This window comes from Harpia harpyja, chromosome 15 (assembly GCF_026419915.1).
Source record: "Harpia harpyja isolate bHarHar1 chromosome 15, bHarHar1 primary haplotype, whole genome shotgun sequence".
Taxonomy (NCBI): Eukaryota; Metazoa; Chordata; class Aves; order Accipitriformes; family Accipitridae; genus Harpia; species Harpia harpyja.
In genome coordinates, this window is record NC_068954.1 from 23,016,668 (window position 1) to 23,036,027 (window position 19,360).

General features: G+C 39.6%; 1 protein-coding gene across 3 annotated transcripts in view; it reads left to right on the forward strand.

The window, feature by feature from the left end:
- The window catches only part of DLGAP2 (DLG associated protein 2), a 491,075-nt gene that overhangs the window by 321,806 nt on the left and 149,909 nt on the right, over positions 1-19,360 (forward strand). The window lies entirely within an intron of this gene.

Genomic DNA, 19,360 nt, shown 5'->3' on the forward strand with positions numbered 1-19,360 from the left:
TCTTTACAAAACTATGGAGAGGAAAAATTCCATAATGTAATGCTAAGTGTTCTGGTTTTGCTTTTCATATATATATGATTAAAATTTGATGTTGGTGATAATGTGATATTTGGTGCCAGGTTTGGTTTTGATTTTTTTGTTTTTTTAATATTAAATTAGTGTTAAAGATTATTTTTTCATTGTTTTAATTTCAGATTTGGATTCTCTAACAGGGCATGCATTTCCAGGTAAAGTGAACAGTTAGATTAGATTATGTTATTTGTTTGTTTTATATTGAGTTTATTGACTTGTCTTTTGCGGGGTGGTGGTGGTGTAAAATTTAATTGGTGTGCTTCTGACAGCATTTCGTTACATGTCAAAATTGTACTTTTAGGGTTTTTTAAAATTTCAGATAAATGAAGAAGAGGTAGCTATTACATGCACTAGTTTAAAGAATAGATTGAAAATCTGCTTTAAATGTTAACTATAGTATCTTTAATATTAAACAAACCCAGGGGGGAGAAGCATTAATCCAAAATACCAAGTCCTAATGAAAAGATTTTAAGTTAATTCAAACTTGCACATGATTCTGTAAGGAAGAAAAAAACCCACCTGGTAGTGTTTAAGGAAAGCTAAGATTCAAGAAATACAAGACTGAGTTTCCAGTTCTCTTACTAGAAATGTATAGGAAACAGGTTTTGAACAGTAAGAAAATCATTTTCAGTAGAGAATCAAGAAAGGATGAGAACACAATTATGTTAATTCTCTGAATTCTACTGTACACATCCATTTTTTATGCTGCGTGGAAATTAACTTTAAAAATAGTCCACTCAATTAAACATTTTAGAATCTTACAACTATAATTACTTAACAATTCAAACATTTTGAGTTGGGAATTTTTTAGCAGAAATACAAGAGCAGAGAATTTGATGCTCATGGATCACGTGAACTTCTGTGTTATTCAGGTAAAAATTTTGGCGTAGGAGGAATATAAATGAGCACTCTGTGAGATAAGGTAAATCTCTGCTGCAAATGTGCAGACGCTTCCTGTACTCAAAATTCTCTTGAATAGTCCTTCAAATGAACAGGTTATGAAAACTAAGGCGTAGTATTGCATCCCAAAGAGATTTTGTCAAAATTTGTGATGATATTTATCATTAGAACAATATTAGTCTTTATTATGTAATTGGCTTCTAATGTGTCTATTGCATAATATAATATTCCTCCTTCAGTTTTTGTTTAAAAGAGTTTTCTTTGATAATCATGGGACAGTAGATTCATTTGAGGTTTTCCAACCATTCCTGCATTGTGGGTGTTAGGTATGCTATAAGAATCTCAGTAGAACAAATGATCAAAAAAAGATTAGAAGTTCATTATCATGAAATTTGTGTGCAGTGTGGAGCAGATCTGGGTACAGAGTCTGTCAGAGCTATTTGTACTCAAATGCAGCAGCAGACCAAGCGATGTCTGTTTGAGAAGTCAGAAGACTGTAAGTGCAGATTTTGCCATTTTCATCCCAGATGAGGAGACTCTTATTCCAAGTAGTCTGATTTGGTTTGAGTAAGGATACTCATACAGTAATGCACTGCTTAATAGGGCCATCTTGTAAATATGATCTTCACGATTGCTGTCAAATGTATGCATGTATCACCAAGATAGACATTGAGACAAACTGTATCAGTGTATCTTTTTTTTTTTCCTCCTTTTTAAAAATTGAGTCTGCTTTTGTTTTTACATGAGTATTTTGTGTTACTAGATAGTGCTATCACTGTGTGCCCCATTCTTACTTTGAAATATGACAATCTTAACATAATGATAATGACCGATACTGACAACAGACCCTTATATTTATGTGTATGCTTCAGAATTATGGTAAAAAGAAATCATCCTTATTCTGCATGGAAAATGTCCTGAATTGCAGGACAGGTGAATTATATGCCTGCTTTATATTTCAGGTGTAGCTGTGCACAGCTCCCATCAAATTGCCCATTATTTAGCACAGGCAGAAATATCTTTGAATCTAGCTCACTGTCAAAGGGATGTAGGAGAATAGTATAGGTAGCTGAGAAGAACAAAAGCCTGGAAACATGGACTTGACTTAAATAGATCTTTATTTGGAGGCTCACAGTATCGACATGCCACTGTGCAGCTCACAGAAACTGCTAGAGGAACCATTTCTCATTTTATGCTTTATTTGACAGTTGAGACATACGCCTTTCACACAAAACTGTAAAAGCAGCAGAATGTCCTGTCTTGTCTTCAGTTTTACTTGCATTTAATAATTAAGTCATGACAGTATTCTGCTAAAATAGTGCAGATTGTATAGTTACAGATTAGCTAAATTAAACACCAAAAGGGATGCTTATGTATCTAGTTATACTGGAAAACACAGAACACTAAATCCATCCTGATACCTGTGTGTAAACATGGTAAATCTAGTTAGGCTAAAGCATGTTAATTTTCAGTAGGCAGAGAAGATCAAGGTATTACTTACACTTCTTCATTAGCAATTAGTTAACTAGATGAGATATGTCCAGATGATCTCAGTGTATTAACAGGTGATTTGGATCTCCCACTGAACAAACACAAACCAAACTCAGTTGAGATTTCTATTTATCTCACCTTGGGAAATGCACTGCCTTTGGGCCAATCCAGCAGGATTCATTAACAAGACCTCTAAGGGTATGGTGATCCAATCGTTTTTCATTTGACCCTTTGCCAGTGCTCTGCAGCAGCAGAGCATGAAAGGGCTCCTTTCCAAAAGTCACATAGCTGTGTTAGTGCAAGGCTGAGTGGGTGCTAATGCCAGGCCCTTAGCTGGGCATGCAGATCAAACCTGGTTTGGCACTGACCTAATCACATGGTTCCCAGGTCAGAGGTGGTTTGCATCCAGATGGCTTCAAATGCAAAGTGAGCTCACATTAGGATGGGACTGCTTGGTGAATTTCAGGCTAAGAAAAAAGACTTTCCCTGTCACTGCTGGCCACTGCATCAGCTGCCCCTGTGTTTTCTGTAGATGTGGGCAATCTCTGCTACTTCAGAGACAGATCAGGATATAAACCACACCAACGTATCTGTCTGGTTTTTATGTGAAAGGAAAAAGAAATTCTTTATAACCCTTGCAGTTGATCAGCTGAAACCCTAAAGTATGAGATTTGATTATAGTCATTGTCTTAATGCAGAGCTGCAAGTGTTATGGGCATGTTGAGAACTTCCAGAAGCTGGAGTAAAGCATCTCTTTTACAATGATATCTAATCTCGTCCTAAAGCTCCAAGCAATGGCGAGTCCACCAGCTCCCCTGGTAAGCCGTTCCAATATTTAATTACCCTTAGAGATAGGAAATTGCAATGTTGTGGAAAGGTTGAATTTGTCTCATTTCAGCTGCCAGTCTTCCTTTTGCTATGCCTTTGTCAGTAAGACTGAAAAGTCTCCCTTTTTCAGATATGTTTTCTGAACAATGTCTATGAAGAATTGATTATTTGCAGTGACCTGTTGAAAAGCCTATGCACACAGAAGCTTGTGCACCTTTTCTGGCTGTGCCATCTGGCCTAATGAAGTTATTGCCTTGATCTGCAAACTTTGCATCTTTCATATCTTTAGCCTATCACAATTTTAACACCCCTATGACTACTAAAAATTTATATATAGTAGTCAAGGCACCTTTCAACTTTTGTTCTGGTAAATTGGATATGTTGTACTCTTTAAGGCTCACACTGTAAGACTGGTTTTCTGACAGCTGTCCTAGGAACTCGCTCCATTTTTTCAAAAGCTATGAGCACTACAGAGAATCTATTAATGTAGAAATTTTGAAAATGCTGTATATAGAAGCAAAGTAATTTCTTCTTATTTGTACATAACACCTCCTTTCTCACTCCCCCTTTTTAGGCATTTAGCTACAGTTCAGAACTGCCAGCTCAGGTTGCAGTGATTGTCTGTGTCAAGCAATCAAAGTGGTGATCCTGAAATTTAGCTAGCAGAACAGGAATGTGTGGTTTTCCCTGGTTTGATGCGCCTAACATGAGATTAGAGGTGGAAAGGTATGCCTCTTACGGCAGCACATGAAATCTGGCTTCTTCCAATCTGCTCGTACCTGGGTGGGCACCTACTTTTGGTGATCGTTATTCCAAAGAGAGAGGAGGATTAGCCAGCATGTGTCTCTAGGGAGCAGGGTGGAAAAAAGGCCAGAGACTTCAAAACATGTAAGGTTATGAAATTTCCTTCTAACTTTCAGGAACCTGCTAAACAGAAAATGTGGTGCTGGCAGTCCCTGTCACCAAAGGCTTTTTCTCAGTGTTCTTAACCAAGCTACTCTTATTTACTCAGATAATTACATTCCTTATAATCCCACCCGTGCCTTCATGGCAGAACCTTGAGAGATCTGGGTTCCAGGATTATGGTTTTCTATCTGACAGATAAGTGTGCCACAAAACTGGCCAGATTATAATAAATTTAAACCCTTCCTTGGGTCTTTACCTCACAGAACAAAATCTTCTGTGCTGCAGGTCTAAGTCTTTTGTTCCCATATGTTCCCAGTCTTCTCTTTGTTTGCTTTAAAACACATTTTGGTGGCAGTAGCTTGTCAAAACTGTTGCAGTAGCTTGTCCAAAGCAATTATTTGCTTGCCTTATAACATTTTTTTCCTGCGTAGTGAGGAAGAGATGGAGTTTTGGACTCTAGTTCTTACTTGAAGGATAAGCTATTTATTTTGTATTACAGTCTTTGGATATGTGCATAAAACTACAGTGAATATAAAGGCCAAACTGAGGGATCCCTGACTCCCAGGGGAGTGTCCTTAGGAGTGGACTGCTCACTCAAGTTATGTCTGTAGCAGCATAGATCTTGCATTCCTTGCATTCCTTTTCTGTGCAATAGCCCAGAGGTGGTGAATGGCTCTATCCCAGGTCTCCTTGCAGACTGAGGCAGCAACAGTTGTTATTAAAAAAAAAAGAGGGAGGACGGACGGACGGACGGGGGTGTTTCGGTTCTGTTACTTGTGATCTCATGCCCTTGGAATTGCAAAGGGACCAAGGTACTTATTGCTACACTGAGTTAATGCCCCATTCAAACACATCCCTCAGACTGCATCCCTATACCTACTATCTTGTATTAACTCAGAAGATTGAGAATGTACCTTTAACACATAGGAGCTCCACGGAGAGGGCAGTTAATAGCAGTTGTCTGGTTTGTTTTCCAGTGGCTGTGAAGCGTGCCTGTGAATTCCTGTTCTGGATCCCATATGTATTAATTAGGTGCCACCTGAGTTAGGAATCTACAGTGAATAATCCAAATGTACCTTCTGCCTCTCTGTTGAATTTTCTTTTAATTCTGCTTTAGCATGGAGTGTTTTCTCCTTTCCTTACTAGCTCCCCAAAGTATCCAAACTCTTCAGTAAGATCCACAGACTCTGTTTTTCATTGTGTTAATGATGAACACTGTTTTGTTGCAATTCATCTAAATAGGCTTGAGGTTTTACGAAATACCTCAGGGACAAAGCTGTGGCTGGTTATTTATTCTAACAGTTCCTATTGTGGGCGATGTATTGCTAGATTTCAGCTTCAAAACGTTTCTTTTTTTCTGTTTCTGAAAGTCATTTAATAGTCGAGGGAAAAGACTGCCGTCTTCAGCACTGTCAGCAGACCTAAGACAGAGCTAAGTGGAACGAGCATTCTCAGGTCTTTGTATAATAGCTGGAGCTGTGGTAGGAAGTTGGCACATGCAGTCCTGTGGGAAGTGTTTAGAGAAAGAGGGTCTCAAATGCTAATCAAATGTGAACACAAAATATCCATTCTAATTCCTGGGTGTATGTGATCAAGGTAGTTGGTTGGTGACCTGCTCATTTTCCAGAAGAAATAACACTTTGTCCATATAATAAGCATCACTTCACAGGTTAGTTAATAGCCTACTGAACTGTGCACTTTCCTATTCACAGATCTGCTAGGTCTAAAAGTTAAATGGACATTTCGTTCATTACACCAGTACTGGGGCTTTGTGGCTGAAATCAAAGTTTATCTGAAAGTATCTGCTCAGCCATATTATTTGCAGTTACTGTAGCATTGAGTCAGAAGCACAGAAAGTCTCATCTTTATCCTTTTTCTCTGCCTTTGCCCAAAGCATGTGTAAGGTTGGGTAGAATATTAATGAAGAATGGATGTTTTAGAATAAATAACACTCAGTGGAAATTAGTCCAAGAGTATCAACAACAGAATATCAAAGTTCAATGTTATTTGATTAGAGTTGACATCTTTAAAGAACAAATTTGGAGAAATTATTATTTCACAGATGTTTTTGGCTAGCTATCCTCTTGGTATTATCAAGGGAAATGCCTGCCCAGTGAATTGGAGCCTGGCTAAATGATTTTCTTTTTCCTAACCTTTCTACTGAACTTTAGTGACATTATTTTTTATTTACACCAAGTTCAAAAAGAGCAAGATATTTCAGTTTAGGCTGAATACAAGCTTGATTAAAAAAATCCCAAACAAAACATAAAATAAAAGGCATTAAACCGGGGGGGGGGGGGGGGTATGATGAGCTAGTAAACAAAACAAAACAAAAATGTCACTCACAGTTGAACTCTCTTTGTGCTTCCTGTTCTGTAAAATTCAATGGACAGAATCATAAAGAAGAAATAAGCCTTCTTTCATCTATTACACTTAACCTGGTATAGGTCTTATCTGGCTTCATAACTTTTTTAGCTCTGTTAATTTCTTACAGTTCTGTGTCTGCCCCTTGACTTTTTTGTCTCAAGTAAAAACTGTGAGGAGAAAGCTTGTGTGTACACTATACTTTGGTTGCCTTTAGAGTCTTGGTTAGGATTTCACTGTGCATAGTCCTGCTGTTCAAAATATCAGGCTGCCAGATGAACCTGCAGGTAGAAAACCAAGAATTACGTACCAAAGTGAAAAGTCTGATATGGGAATTTGCACTGGGAGGGGGGTGAAAGATTAAAAAATTATTTCAAATTGATTGAAATTGATTTTGTGAATTCTTGTATTTCCCAGCTCTTTCAAGCCTCTGGTCCAAAACAGCTCATGAGTTTCCTATCTGGGTTGCTCTGGAGCCTGCCTCTTTTGGATGATTGAGCAATGAGGATTGCATGTCACTGAGCAAATGTTTCCTGGGGTCAGGGTGCAGATGGCGTGTGCACTGAGGAAGCTGAGCTGGGACATGCACAGCGTGGTGTTGTATCCCTGCTCCAGAGTGTAGACTTAGTCATGGAGTAACAAAGATGGGAAAACAGACAAAAGTGACTAATCATGCAGGAACTTGACAGTTGTGTGAATTTAATTCCTGTATTCAAATATTTATTTCTGTATCCCCAATTCCACCTGTTTGTTTTCTACTTAAATATGTGCAAAAAAAAAAAGAAAAATGAAAGGGGTACGAAATTTCTTGAAAATGAGGTAATTTTAGAATTAGAAGGAGCTATATACTCCTTTGAAATTAGGAGTTTCACAGAGACATATGATGCTGATGCTTTGCCACATGGGTTTATTTTACTCTTTAGGATTACTTGGTCTAATTCCTTTGGTTCTGCACTATGATTTATAGTTGTTTGACAAGAACTGTATAAATAGCCATTGATATAGAGGTACAGGTACTACTAGTCATTTCTTAAAGATTTGTGCAATATGAGTTATACAATGTTTCTCTGAGTTCTGCACAATTCTTGATCATGTTTAATATCGGGTTAAGGATTAATTTTTAGTTGTGCATTTAATTCATTCTTTCTTTGATATTTTATTAATTATTGGTTTTAAGTGCTCTGGGGTACTTCATGTTAAGGGTACAGGATGAATCAGAGTAATTACATACCTAATTCATTACAACTAAACAGAATTAAAAGGAAATAAAATTTAAAAAATTTGGACTCTACTAGATACTGCAGAGCTACATGATGTATCTCTGATTTGCAAATATATGAATTCATGGCTTAATTCTTCTTTAATTAAACATTTCTTCTTAGAAAAATCTGAAACATAATTATTTGAGAGCTGCAAGGGCAACAGTAATTATGATATTGAGTTTGTCAAATTATCCCGAACATTCTATTAAGGCAGTGATTTTTCTAAACTGTCATTCAACTATTCTTGCTCTACATTTAGCCTGTGATGCTGCTGGAAATTGTTTTGAACCTATTACGCTGCAGAACATCTTAGCCCCAGCACTTCATAATATTAAGAGAAACAGACCAAATGAAGACTCTGAAATGTTAAAGTCTCCTAAAAGAAATACATTCAGATGTTTTAAACTAATTCTATAGTCAAGAACTCATATGAAGAAAGATATTAAATTGGAGTTATAGCCAAAGGCAAATCCTTAAGGAGGTTAATTTAGATTTTGAATTGAAAAGAGGACAACCATGTTGGCTCAAGACATAAATTTGACATTAATCTGCCAAAGTGTGGAGTTTTTATAGATTCTGACATATCTATGAAGTATTGTGTATAGCTATTGAGCTTTCCAGTGTAGTTACTATTAAAAGCCATCTTGTTCTTATTTTGCACTAGATCCTACATTTGTTTGAAAAGAAGCTGACTGTTTTCTCTATAATGCTGTCAGGAAGTAAAAAGAATTGTCTCAAGTTTGAGATAGAAGTCTGACAATCACAAGTTAAAGCTTGACTTCTTGCAAACTTTGCTGCCTCACTTAAAACCTCTCCTGTAATTTCCTCATTTTTATAACATGGATTAAATGTAGCCTTTTTCACAGCTAAATATCAAAAATGCTTTTAAATGTTTAGGTGGTAGCTGCTTAAAATAGACAAATATGAAATACTGCATTGAGGAGGTTTCTACTTACTGTGATTACATACTGTCCAGTGCTACTCCTTAGTTACATGTTTAGGCCAGCTCATAGCAGCTGAAGGTTACACCCACAGCATTTTACAACATAAGTAGTTAGTTTTAGTACATATTTTTCTATGATATATATCTGTTTTCCAGGGCACAATATGAATCATGACCATTACGATCCTCAATGGCAAATTAAGTGATCGAGCAGCACTTCTTTATGAATTTTAGTTCTTTTTGTATGCAGTAAGGAAGATTTTAAAATCATAGTTCTATATTGTAGTTCTAAATGATTTTTTAAATAGTGCTTTCTCAAAGATTATTTTCCCTAAAACAATATCACCTCAGAATATTGTTTAAATTTCTAATTATGTTTTTGAAATTTATATTTATTTCCGACCTTAAAGATTTTACTTCTCTTGAAATGAACAGTCTCAGTTGTGAATTATGAAAGCTATGCAAAGGAGAATAGATGTTCAGATAATTCTCTACAAGCCAACAAAATCTGCACAGAAGTTTAAAGTATTGCATAGATGACGAGTCAGGTATTTCACTGCTGTTACAAGATTTTTAACATGAAAAAATCATACTGCTACATAAATGTATTCTTCTGAAAATATTAAATAACACTACTCAAAGTTAAAATGCCATACGCAGTCTTTACGATTTCAAAATGAACTTGATGTTAAAATTTAAAGTTTATTTTTTATGTAGTTCTAGAACTGTTTCCTGATCCAGATCTCAGCCCAGGAAGTGATCATAAGGATCAGAGATGATAGCAGCTAGTGTTTTCCATAGCTATCTCTACCTCTGACTAAATATGGTTGTGATTCCTATAACGAGAAATTTTGGATGTGGTAGTGTCAGACTTAACTCCCAAGATCAGTGACTTGTGGGCATATGTGTTTGATTTTAATGCAAGACTAGGCACTGTTAGTTAATATGGAGGTGACTTTTTACAGTCCTGTTGGTTAACACTCAATCAATTTTTGCATATACAGGATAGTTACTATTCTTTCCAGTTTGGCAGGCACACTCAACCTGCCTCGCAGGTCAAGAACTGGAAATTGCTGTAATGGAGTCTCTGAGAGAGGACTGCAGAATTTATCCTGTAGGACAATAAAGGCTAATGGTTTGGGTTGGAAGAGACCTTAAAGATCATCTAGTTCCAACCCCCTTGCCATGGGCAGGGACATCTTCCACCACATCAGGTTTCTCAAAGCCCCATCCAACCTGGCCTTGAACACTTCCAGGGAGGGGACATCCACAACCTCTCTGGGCAACCTGTTCCAGTGCCTCACCACCCTCACAGGGAAGAACTTCTGCCTTGCATCTAATCTAAATCTACCCTCTTTCAGTTTAAAGCCATTACCCCTTGCCCTATCAATACATGCCCTTGTGAAAAGTCCCTCTCCAGCTTTCCTGTAGGCCCTCTTCAGGTACTGGAAGGCTGCTAAAAGGTATCTCTGGAGCCTTCTCTTCTCCAGGCTGAACAACCCCAACTCTCTCAGCCTGTCATCATGGGAGAGGTGCTCCAGCCCTCTGATCATCTCTGTGGCCCTCGTCTGGACTCAATCCAACAGGTCCATGTCTTCCTTATGTTGGGGGCGTCAGAGCTAATTGCTGTACTGCAGGTGGGGTCTCACAAGAGTGGAGTAGAGGGGCAGAATCACCTCCCTTGACCTGCTGGCCAAGCTTCTTCTGATACAGCCCAGGATATGGTTGGCTTTTGGGCTGCAAGCGCACATTGCCAGGTCATGGTGAGCTTCTCGTCAACCAACACCCCCAAGTCCTTCTTCTCAGGGCTGCTCTCAATCCACTCATTGCCCAGCCTGTATTTGTGCTTGGGATTGCCCCAACCCATGTGCAGGACCTTGCACTTGGCCTTGTTGAACTTCATGAGGTTCGCACAGGCCCACCTCTCAAGCCTGTCAAGGTCCCTCTGGATGGCATCCCTTCCCTACAGCGTGTCAACCGCACCACACAGCTTGGTGTTGCTGGCAAACTTGCTGAGGGTGCACTCAATCCCACTGTCCATGTCACCGACAAAGATACTGAACACTTAAGCCTTCATCAAAGTGCTAGATCATACATACTTAGCTGTTAGGAATGAAATAATAGGCAGGTTCTGTATGTTTGTTTCAATGGATGCAAAAGTAGAGGATTATTCGTCTGTGTCATAGCATCTTTGTCTGGAAAAAGGCAAATGTTGCATTGTAGTTGGAAAAAGACAGCTAGCTGCCATCTTTACTTTTTACATGTTTTTTAAGTGAAGTTCATGAGTGGCATATATTGCATCTCACACATTGATCCCTGAACTGCCAGTGTCAAATTTTCATGTTCCCTACCCACAGGACAGGTGATTGTACTTCAGCACCACAGCCACTTTTCCAGCTACCTGTGTCAGTTCCTGTCTTTGGTGCACTTTTCAGCTCACCAAAATGAGAAAATACCTTCAAAGTCAGATAAATTATCTGCATCCTAATATCATGCATAATTAATTCTCAAGCTGTGAAGTTAGCAGCTTAGTGTTTTTACCTTCCATATATTTGTTCAGGAAAGAAGATCCGTGATGAGTGCTTTAGGGTCCCCATCAGGGGCTCAGCACAGAACTTCAGAGACAAAGCCACCGCTTCATTACGGAGTCCATCAAATGCGGTGGCCAATACAGCTTGCTTTCAAAAGCATCCGTTACCCACGGACAGGTGGTGATTCACTTGCTGACATCAATTAGATCTCTCTCCAGAAGGAATTCTTCCAGCCTCACTGAGAAAATAGTGTGAGACATTATTCTTTGCAAGGCAAGGATTGCAGGCTGGCAATCCTAAGCTTCCAGTAGGTACAAATTGATGGTGCTCCCCCTGATCTTTCCATTTAGACCACAGCTAATCAAGTGTGAAATTTCAGAGTACCTTTAGTGAGAATATTAGATCTGGTGTCTCTTTAAGTTCTTATTTTAAAACTTTTTCACAGACTTTTTTTTAAAATTGAAAACTATGGAGCCAGATGTTTTAACAAAGCACTTTGAAACTATTCAGGTTAATAACAAGGTTCATAGAACTATTGGGGAAGCAAAAGACTTAGGGCTATGGGAGTGTGTCAGCAGTGTGTTAAATTAGTAACTGTATGTAGGCTCAATATGAGATTTAACAGGTGCCCCAGATATGTTGTGCTGACTCTCTGCATTGAAGTGAATCTTATTCTGGCAACTGAGGAGAGGAAGGAGAGAAAGAGGGAATCTGCCAGCAAAGAAACTGCTTCTGCACATTCCCAAAAGGAAGACTAACATAGAGGCAGGCCAGTTTCAGGTCTCTTTCACTGGATCTCCTGCACCGTAAGGAGAACTAAATTAGTAGTACATGGTGGGTTGAGGATGGTAGAGAGCCCCATAAAACACAGGTGAGAAGAGAAAGAAGACTGCATCTGAAATGAAAGCTATACCTTCCTCAACATGTTTCCAATGTTTTGTCTGTTTACCGTGTCAGAGTCTTAGAAGAAGTACTTTTGTATTTTGTAAACTGCAATGACAATGAAGTCCCTAAAATGGAAAGCAGCTATGTTAGCTAAATTATGTTGCCTGTTGCTATGGGAACGGTAGCTCACAAATTTTTATGTAAGTGCTTGAACTTCAATTCTTATGACATCTTACTCTAATAGAGCAATGTTTATACTTCATCCACCATCAGGTTTTTGCTTTGTTTTAATGATAGTATCGGGCAGTAATCCCCAGGAGCAAATGCTGAAATAATACGCCATTCCATAGAAATATCTTTCATAATCATTAACTGAGCAATTTTTGAATTGCAACGTAATCAGGAAGATATCCACCTTTAAATCTGATTTATATCCCCATTGCCGATGGTTTAAATAAGTGTAGTTACAGGAAAATGCAAATCAGTCTAGGCAAACATTGTTTATTCTGAATGTTGCAATTAAGACTACCTGCCTCCTTTTGGTATCCTCTTTATAGAATTTTTTGTTTTAAGTTGAGACGTAGCCAAAAATGATCAATATTAAAATAGGGTTCGGAAGTGTAGCCCAAGCCCTCATGAGTTTTAACCAAAACTTGATTTCCTGTTATATCTTATAAAACATTCTCACTGAATCCAGGCAAACATTTGTTTTTTCCCTGCAGAGAATTACCTGCATTCTCGTAACACACTTTCCACACCATGTAAGATGGACCCACTGTAACTGTTCATTTCTTACTCAATAAAAACGTGCTATATTTGTCTTGAAATCAGAAATTAGAATTTGAAAGTCATATTTTCCCCATTATATTATTTTATCAAATTATGTAGTTGCCAAATAAACAGAGGATTATCTATCTGCAAGAGACCAGAAACAAGCCAAGCAAAAGATATTTTCCCTGGAACACTGTATTTATGTTAAGCATGTGATCCAAGTAAAATAGATTAATAATATGAGAAGAAAGCAATTCTTTATGAATATGGAGATGCACTCACTAACGCGTTTAAGATATAAATATAGGAAGAATTTTCCCCTTAAAAAGGATACTATTTTTCAGTCATCTTATAACATGGAATAACCTCATTAAACAGAGTGGTTATCTTCTTTAAATTCTTCAGCTTCCATTTGCCTTGATAATTTGTCTTCTAGGTTCACTTGTATTGTCTTCATCTCAAAGAAATCCCAGAACAAGTGCATTCCTTGGGCAAGTGAGGCATCCTCTGACACAAGACTTGCACAGTATGCTGTCAAGCATTTGTGGGTCATTGCTAGAATCTTTGTTACTGTACCAGCAGGAAAGATATGTAGTAATAAAAACTGGTTTTCCTCTCTCTTTTCTTTGATCAAACCTTCCTTTCCTCCTTGTAGGTGTAATTATCCAACCTCTCCTATTGTAGGACCGGGTCATCGCTTTTGTACACATCCGATCTGAATCCCATATGTACCAGTTCAGTGAACCATCCTGTCCAGTGCCCGTGACTGCGTCTGCCATAGTAAACCGAAGTGGGCTGGGCTCTGTGTCCCCCCACTAGCATGTGGCCATCCAAGTGCCAGCACACTCCTTGCGTGTATGCCCGGGCATGTATCGAGAGCTAAGGTTGGCCATGCACCTTTCCCAAAAGACAGTTTTGATGCAGGCGTCTTATTTGTGGAAGTGAAAGAGGGGGTGAAGTGATTTCAGTGGTATAAGCAAGAGCTGTGTAGTGTCAGCCTGCCTGAAGGCCAGTGTGATGGCCCAGGCCCATTTTATTTACACGTGTCGTGGTTTAACCACAGCCAGCAGCGAAGCCCCATGCAGCCATTTGCTCGCTCCTCACCAATGGGATGGGGGAGAGAATCGGAAGAGTAAAAGTGAGAAAACTCATGGGTGGAGGTAAAGACAGTTAAATAGGTAAAGAAAAGCTGTGCATGCAAGCAAAGCAAAACCAGGAATCCATTCACCGCTTCCCATGGGCAGGCAGGTGTTCAGCCATCTCCAGGAAAGCAGGGCTCCATCTCACCTAACGGTGACTTGGGAAGACAAACACCATCACTCCGAATGTTCCCCCTTCCTTCTTCTTCCCCCTGCTTTACGTGCTGAGCATGACATCATATGGTGTGGAATATCCCTTGGGTCAGTCGGGGTCAGCTGTCCCAGCTGTGTCCCCTCCCAACTCCTTGTGCCCCCCCAGCCTCCTCGCTGGTGGGGTGGGGTGAGAAGCAGAAAAGGCCTTGGCTCTGTGTGAGCACTGCTCAGCAATAAGAGAAACATTCCTGTGTTATCAACACTGTTTCCAGCACAAATCCAAAACACAGCCCCATACCAGCTACTATGAAGAAAATTAACTCTATCCCAGCCAAAACCAGCATAACATGTAAGCAGAGCCCATACAGATAACCCTGAGCAACAGTCTGTACTTGTACGGAGATATTCTCTCATTCTGACTATTGCATTTGTTTCTTCTGTGGCCATCACAAAGCAGAGTTTTCCGTGTTAGGGCCTGCACAGAACTGCGGGGTAGTTCTTCCCCTGGTATACGTTATTGTAGCGCCTTTGAGGTTAATTGAGCCATGACACTTTACAGTGGCTGAGATATTGATACACTGCTCTGCTATTTCTCTCCCCCGTGTAGCAGGAGGATAACCCTATTCATCCTCACTCTCTAATGCCTATGGAGCTTTCTGGAGAGATATTCAAGATCTAACTTGGAATACCCTGTCGTATTTTTAAAAGAAAAGCTTTAAAGCCCTTCCTGCATGGCCTCATAAACATCTTTCCTTGCATGATCTGATTCCTTTCCATTAAATAAGTTTTGTCACCAGGAACTTTTCTGCAACTGCATCTATTTTCCAGTCACTTCTGCAGTCTTTCTGCTCTGTCTGATTTTTCTGGTATCCGCTTGTATCACTTAAGGTGAGGAATAACTTTCATTCTTTAAAACAAACCCAGTTATTGTTCCAGTTAAGAAAGTGGCAGGACTCCCAGGTCAAGATTTGCTCGATGCACTAACTTCTGCCAAGGTAGATTATAGCTGTCTTTGTTGATTGTCCCACATTTTAATGATATTAATGAACTTCATGCTTTGAATAGATGTTACACTATTCACTTCTCATGAAGTCTAAAAAGTTACATAGTGTGTTCTTATTTTACTGTTTAATATCATAGCTGGTCTGTGTTTTCTTGACCTCTTCTTCTGTATTTTAGTGCTTAGTCTTTAGAATGTTGCATACAGTTTGCGTGACCTCTCTAACACAGTATGTTACACAATAGGAGGCATGTCTGCCATAAGAATTAGGGAGATGATGATGTGAATGTTTCAAGCTTTTTATGTCTTTGAAGGCATCTTTTTTATTTATTGAGACGAAAGTACTTTTTGTAAACAGGAGCTTTCTCAAATGGATACCAAAATCTTAGTCGATTTGCACAACACAACACGGCAAATTATTTTTTCTTGAAATAGAGGTGTGCTAAAAGATTTGAGGTATTTTTTTATAGTTACATAGCTGAAGTCTAATCTGTTTTCCCATCAGTACTGGATATGCAAAGAATGCTAGATAAGGTTTTGGGTATGTTAGGACAAGATAGAAGTATAAGCTATTGCTGTCTTAAACTGTTTTCATGGTAGCCTGTCTACTCCTAATATTTCTGAAAAGTATGAAAAAGAAAAGTTTTATGGATCTGTAGAGGCTCCAGGCCAGACCTCGTACAACTTTCTTCTGGATTGTTATGGCAAATTTTATTGTTCTCAAACCCTGATACTAACTTCAAAATCCCTAAAAATGACATTGCTGGTTTGCCTATGTTTTCAGTACCAGACCTTGGCATGGAAGTAAGTATGAGCATAGCTGGGGGACTTCACAGGGCCTCCCTTGGAGCAAGTAGGTCAGCTCTGGAGGCTAATTTCGATAAGTTAGGCAGTGGAGAAGCATAGCCTGCGGCAGGACTGTGGATGCTGGAAGCTCTCACTTCTGAGTTTGCAGGTCTGGATGTGAGCCTCACCACAACCTCTGTGTGTGTGTGTGCCAGAAATGGGAGGGCAGTGGCCTTCCCACCTTTTGTGCCCTGGCCTCCAGGCTTCCAGCTATTCAGCAATACGGGAGGCTCAGCCCACGCTGAGCAGCTACTGCTCCGGCTGATCTGTGGGCCGGGTCTCAGGGGCGTGCAATGGCATGTGTCAGATGGTGAATCAAAGCTGGGGGCCATAGACTCATTAGGCTTTGTGGTGTAAGGCTTTGCTGGGTGAGTTAGTGTCCCTACGTGTACGAGTCACCTCCCAGAAGGGTTCAGGGTAAGAAATAGTCAGCACGGGTACGAAAGACTATTGTTAGTAACTACAGTCTAGAATTGATTGTCATATTTGTTTTGCTTAGAGTTTCACTTCTTTTTTTCCTAAAAGATAATTTTAAGTCTTGCTAAATAACCCTAGACAACTATTCAGCTTGTTCAGTTGGGGCGAAATGAACTGGGTTAAAACTGATAAGGCTCAGGTGCAGGAAATGCAAAGGACTGGGGAAGGCAGAGGCTATGGGTATTTCTTGCCAGTATGCCACAGACCGGTGTGACAGGTTGTGCTGTCAGCTGCCAAATTTGGGGCTCACAGAAGAACTCAGTTTGGAAGAGGAGACAGCAAGGAAGACCTCTGCTTCTAAGTAGTGACTAGTGTGTCTGCCTCTCATGTTAACCTAACTGTTTAGGGGGTTGTTCTTCTGTATTGAAGATACAGAACAAGAAGTTTTGAAAAACTGATTTAATCTTTGGATTTACTGCTAGGAAAAAAAAAAGAAAAATTCAGCTGGGGTGTAATGAGATTTGCCTGTTTTGTTTTTTTTTTTTCTTTTTAAGGAATTTCCCTGTAGGAACTTTGACATGGTTTGGCTGTACATTAAGTACCTGATTCTACATTTGAATTTCTAAGGTGACATTCATGTCACCTGACTCTAAGTATTTACACCGTAGGTGGTTATGTTAAAGCTAGTTACCCCAGACTCACTTTACAGTAAATGGAGAGAAGCAAGTACTTTCAGGATATGATTCATCTGACCTATTTAAGATGTCTGGTTTAGGATTAGATGAATAGCACCCTATTCACCCACTATCTCCACATTGGCTACATACAGACTTAACACTGTTAGTTAAGATTCATTTAGGCAGTTGAATCTTGCTCCTGTCGAGTCAAATAACCATGCAAGAAAAATTCAGGAAGTAGCACTTCTAAAGTGCTTGGAAGTATGTTGGTATTTTGGTAGAATTCTAGTTGTATAACATAAATCTCTTTTGGGGGTGTTTAGTGAATGATAAGTAAAATGATCTTTTTCTATCAGCTACTCTTCATGAGAAGTGGTAATGTATTAAGTATACAGGCGAGTCTTAATTAATCAAGATAAGTGATGAGCAGGATACCACACACAAAATGTGTTCCTATTTAGGCAAATGGAAATACTGAAGTCTCATTTCCCATGAATTGTGTTCATTGTCTGACTTTTCATCCCCCCCTTCCCAGCATTCCTTTACTGACCCACGTAACAGCCCATACAGTAACAATGCTGTTGCTACCCTGCAACTGCGTGAGCATTGTCCAGCTAATACCCATGTGCCAGCTGGGCACTTGGCTTCTGACAGCACCGGTGTCATGGCTGCCTTCTGCCTGCCTCAAGTGGAGACACTATTGTGCATTCCTCTATTCGTTTTCTGATTTTTACAAATTATCTCTAGGAATTCTTTTTCTCTTTTAAATTGGCCCTTGAGTTTGGAGTTGTTCAGTGAGGAAGCTGCCAACTGCCAGACCAATGGACAACCCGATTGCACAAGTCAGATCTTCTTAATATTCTATGCTAAAAGTACAAATAAGACATATGTAAATAAGACTACCAGAATATGTAATGAACTTGCAGTTGCAGACAACTAATATCAATGATGCTGTGGAATATGGAGTAGAGATATCCCTAAATTAGTATTTATTTGAGCGGTAAATCTTTGTCACACAGTGCCATGGGTATGCATTTATACTATTTAAAGACAGGGGTCAGTCTGTACAGAACTTCCTTGGGTGCATCTGCAGCATAGCAAGTCCTTAGCTGGAAAAATGCAGACTTTGCTAGGTGAGAATCCAGTGTCTGAAGTGTCATTATGGACACTCGTTGCCGGTAAGGGAGGCTGAGACACAAGCAGTGTTGATAGTGAGCGCGGGCAGCACAAGGGAGAGCGGACTCTCAGGAGGAACAGTTCACGTTGGCTCCGTCGGAGCCGCGCGATGGTAGCACAAGCTGGGAGCGAACGGGGACAGACCTTGCAGGCTGCCCGCAGCCGGCGCGAGGGACCTTGCCGCTGTTATTCTCCACGTGGGAATGCTCACGGTCTGGCTCCTGTCCGTCTCTGCGATGGGATTAGTTAGTTCAGCAGGCAACGGGACTTCTGCCCATCGAAGCCAGCTTTACCCTGCTCTTTCATGCTTTTTGTGATCTTTGTGCATAATAAGTTTTAGTTGAGCAGATACATGGTCCTTTCTAACACAAAATGTTTGGCAGATCCTCAGGTGGATAAATAGGCTTAACAGTATTAAAATCAAGTAAGTAAGGCTGAGGCTGGCTTCCGCACTTTAACTCATGTTTCTTCTATATGTCTATATTTTTAGTCATGCATGAATTCATTCTGCTCAGGCTCTGAGCTGGTCATTCGTGAGCAAGTTTCAGGCCAAAAAACCATGTAGCCATAATTGGTGTGATACAGTATGGAGCTAATAAAGCCCTGCCGGGAACTGAGATGAAGCCCAGTGCTGTGCTAATGACAACTTACATGGCTGTTGAGTAGAAGTTGGCTCAGACATAATCGTCAGAGCCCGCGTTTTTGCAAAAAGCTTTATAGAGACCCTCAGTACTGCTAACCTCATGTTGTATTTTACCTGCAGTTTGTGTGAAGGAAGAGCTGACTGAGACATTAGGCTAACTAATAAGCCTTGCAGAAGCACAGGATTCAGAAAACACCATTAAAGCTGATGATAATTGTTGAACAGCACCTCTTCAAATATGATCCGTAAGACTGAGTAGAGTGCCGCTTAAAATGCGCTTTTAAAAAGTGGTCTCTGTATCCAGCTGCCTGAAAGAAGTCTCACGAGTACTTCTACAGCTCTAATCATGATGCTGT